The following is a 4,332-nucleotide window of genomic DNA, read 5'->3' on the forward strand; positions in this document are numbered from 1 at the left end:
GGAAACCAGAGCCCAGAGACCCCTCCAGAGACACATATTCACCCATCCTGCTCCTCACGCCCTGCTGCTTTCGGGCTCAGCCTTGCACAGCGAGCGCATGCATGCCGGTGTGTGTTAGATCTCATTTATGGTGTGCTCTGCTGAACTATGATAACGAAGCACTTAAAAATCTAACGAGGGGGGCTGGTTTGTTGGCCTTGCAGAAGTGCTGATGCCCACCTAGTAAATCTTTAATTGGAAGTGGAAGGGAACTGGGAGGCTCACCAGTAGAGAAAACAGTAAATATTTAATTTGGGCACAGTGATTACACAAACAAGGTTAAGGGAAAGGGGGGAGAAGACAGATAAAAGTGGCACCTATAGAACATTAAATCCAGATAAAGTCACCAAGGAGATAAATAAAACATCCGCTTCCAGCAAAAGCAGGAATAAACTGCTTCCTTCCTCCAGGCAGCTGAGTACCACTTCTGGGGAGCATTGGGAGAGTAGCTGGAGCAGGCACCAGCTTTCTGCCCTGGCATCTGCGGACTGCCTAGGGCTGCACTCAGACACTTGCAAAACAGGAGAGTGAAGAGGGAAAAAAAAAAGGGGGTGTGTGAAACCCAAACCTGAAAGTTTGCAGCTGGGGTTTCAGCTCAGCACCATGGGGGAAGGCGGGGGAAGCCCCTTACAGAGCCTGGTGAAGCTCAGCGGGGCTGGGGGCAGAAGTGGGTGAGCAAGGCTGTGCTCGTCCTTCCAACAAGGACAGCGGGCACCTGGTGGTACCCGCCCCCATGCTTCCCAGCAGCCCCCCACACTTCCCAGCTTCCCAGAGAAAGCCCAACTTTGGGATAAAATTCAAAGCACCTACCCAAGCACTTGGGGAGCAAGCAGGACTTGAAAGCACGTGCGGAATCGGGGCTGAGGAGGATACCCAAACATTTCCACCATTAAGCCCACTTCAGGTCGCCCAGTATCAGCAAGCCCCAGCTCCTGCCAGAGCGCAGCAGCACAGGGTTAACAGCAAGGGACCCAGAGCCTGCTCTGCCCACACAATGAACAGTCCATGCTTGCATTTCTCTTCTGTAGCCCAGCTGATTGATGGCAAAATGTTTGTGGACTTGTGTTTTCAGCCAGAGCAATGTATTCTCTTTGCATTCTGTTGTTTTCGTTTGTTTTTTTGGTTTTTTTTTAATAGTTTAAAGGCCTGACTGCAACATGTTGTATTTCTAGGTATGAGCAGAAAACACAGTTTTGCAAGCAAGGGTCAGAGGTATGGGTGCTCTCTCATGATGAAGTAAGCATTGCTTTATACCAAAGGAGAATAACACCCAGAGTTTGAAGGGCTGTGTCAGCGTGGGTTACAATCCTCTCTGCTAATGGCAATAATAAGAGTATCGTAGCAAGTGAACTGGCTTGCTCAGGCGTTCTTCTTTGTGGTATTGATTTTAAGGAGAACATGGTTTCCAAAGCAAAATAACAATAGCTAGCACTTGTAAAGCTGTTCCCACGCTCAAAGCAATATGCAAACATTTACATGCCATTTAAAGCATCCCACTAAATCACTCTGGTAAATAATCCTTCCTGATTTACCGCTGGCTAAATGAGGACGCTGAGGTACAGGGGTGTCTCTGGTGCTGTGCAAGGAAAGTGCAAGTCCTCAGTGGGCATCAGGGCTCTGCTCTTCTCTGAGGTAGAGCACTGCCGTCTCATTAAACAGAGCTACAAAGGCAAAGCGCAGAGAGGCTGGTCTGGCTTTCCAGAAACAAAAGGTACGTGCCCCCCATCCTTTGTGCAGGAGGCAGCTTGGCCCCCACAGCGCTTCCCTCTGCTTCCCCAGATCCTGGGGTCACACGCTGGTTCCTTTTAATCCATGTTCAGACTCACTGCTGGGACTGTGATGCCAGTTTCCAATTGTGTGGCCATTTCAATCTTCAAATTAATGAGGCTTTCGCTGCTAAAAGAAAAAGCTGCGTTTTTTCTTAAAACCACCCTGTTTTTTGCTCACTGGCAGCTCACACCTGCAGTGCTGAGCCTGCTTTGCTGGCAAGGTTTTGCACCGCCTCCCTCCTCACCCCAGTAAGCTCCAGCTAGAGATCCCCAACAGACCTTCAGGGGTCTCCCAGCCTGTGCTGGTGGCTGCGACAGCACCAGTGTGGCTCACACCAGAAAGACTGGTGTTTCAGAGAGCTTTTATTTTTCCCCTATGTCAGGATTTGGGTCACCAACGATTCTGGGGAAGGTGTTTGGATGAAACAAGACTGTTTATTTTCAGTGGGCTGGATTCTGCAGTCTGTTACCCCACAGCAGAGGAGGAAGAAGTGCCACTGGCTCGCAGCAACAGATTGCAGAGCACAGGTTTTAGATGGTGCTCCTGCACAGACCTGCAACTGCTTAAGGGAGCTTGGGAGTGCCACAAATGCTGCCCCAACATAATCACTTTTCTACAAAAGATGAGAGAAAAAAGAGGCACGGTGAGGTGGAGGGATTTCAGAGGGCAGAAGCTGAGCAGGGTTAGAATACCGAGCTCTGGCTGCCTGACAGGCTACAGCAAAAAAGGATCCTTTATTTTGTAAGATACAGAATAGTACTTCCTCAGAGAAACACATCGTGGTTGCACCTGTGAGGAAGATGAAATGCTCTCGTTTCCTGTATGAGATGAACAGCCATCTCCTTTCAGCATGCACCTGGCCAGCTTCCCCTCTTAAGACAAATTCAGAGGTGAGCAACTCCACCTTGCTCCAATACCTTTTCTGTTAAAGCTGGGAAGATTCATTTTGCCTGCTGCTGGCAGAGAGCTGCTGTTCACCCAGGGTGGGCAGAGTGAGGGTGGGGGATCTCAGCACAACACAGCCCCTGGCAAACAGGACGGATGAAGATGCTCTACTTTATGCAGCTCCTGTGCTTTAGAGCACGTTGGGACAGGTTGGTTTTGTTGGCAGGGTGCGAGAAAAGGTTACACAGACAAGAGGACTGTGCGGGCAGAGCCAGAAACTTCCCTGCAGGCTTAAGATTGGCAGAGGTTACCAGCAAGTCTAATTGCTGCTCTTACAGCTGCTGCAGGACAGAATGGAAACAGCTGCTGGGTGCAACCCAGCTGTCTGCCAATGGGTGATCCTGGACACCAGCCCTACCTAAAGCTGCTCGTAGAAACACAGGCAGGGAACAGGGAACAAGCAGGGGCAGCTGGACAGAAGCATAAATACAACCAACTCTGCCCTCTGCCAGCAAGTATCCTTGTGTCAGGGATGGGGGAACCAGCTCTGGTTCTCCTGTTCTGATGCCACAGGTGGAGTTTTATTGTTTTCCTACAAAGCAATCAAGATGCTCTTCATTACGAAGCAGCATCTCATCCTTGGCAAGCAACTAGTGATAAATCACTGCTGGGCGTATGTGGGGCTAGTTTACAGCACAGAAGAGCAGAGCGTGCTCAGCCGTCTTCCTCCCGATTACATGCAGCCTGCTGGTCCCCACCAGCACCGTAAACCAAGAGGCAAATAAGGAAAGCCAAACCCCAACCATGGGACTTGCATCCCTCAGCGCTAACTATTTGTGCCATGGGTCTGTACAGCCTGGAGGCAAGGAGATGAGAGCTCCAAGAAAACTGCCAGCATCCCTGCTCCGTGCCATGCACAGCCGGCGGGTGCCCTCTAGTGAGCCGCCTGCCCGGGGAGCTCCACACGCTGGGGTGCAGGGGCTGTATGCTGCCTTTGCCAGGGCTGCTTCCATCCCAAATGCAAAACAAACAGCATTAAAAACAGCTGGAGAAGGGCTAAGTAACCTCCTGACCCTACCACAAGCAAATGATGTGGTGGTTGTACCTCCTAGGAACCTGGAGTGGCTACAGCTGTTGGTAACAAAGGAACTGGGGAACCAGCTTAAAAACAACACAGCAAGTACTTTTTCAAGCTGGCTCAGGAGATGAAGCCTAAGCTGTTCCCCTGCTGCTATTCCTGCTGGCTTTTGCAAATGCATACATTCATGCTACAGCCTCCCCTCCCAACTGCCAGGCAGACCCATCCTGGGAGGGATGGGAGGTCTCTCCCGCCCTGGAAACAGACACAGAGGAAGATCACAGGCTGCTTAGCTGGTAACAGGCCTTTACTTAAAAGGTTTTCCCCGAAACGCAGTACAAATGAAAAAATAAACCTACGTTATCATAGAACGCGCTCAATTTAATTAAATTCATTATGCGCAGGACACAAAAACAGGTCATCAGTTTTGCGATACGTGCCTTTTTTTTAAATAGTGCAAACACACAGATGTTGTTTAGCAAGCACTCCTGCTTGTTACTGCAGTGACTGTGTGGGTGTATGTTGAGACATGGAGTTTTTCTAAACAAGAAAAATATATC

This window comes from Accipiter gentilis, chromosome 29 (assembly GCF_929443795.1).
Source record: "Accipiter gentilis chromosome 29, bAccGen1.1, whole genome shotgun sequence".
Taxonomy (NCBI): Eukaryota; Metazoa; Chordata; class Aves; order Accipitriformes; family Accipitridae; genus Astur; species Astur gentilis.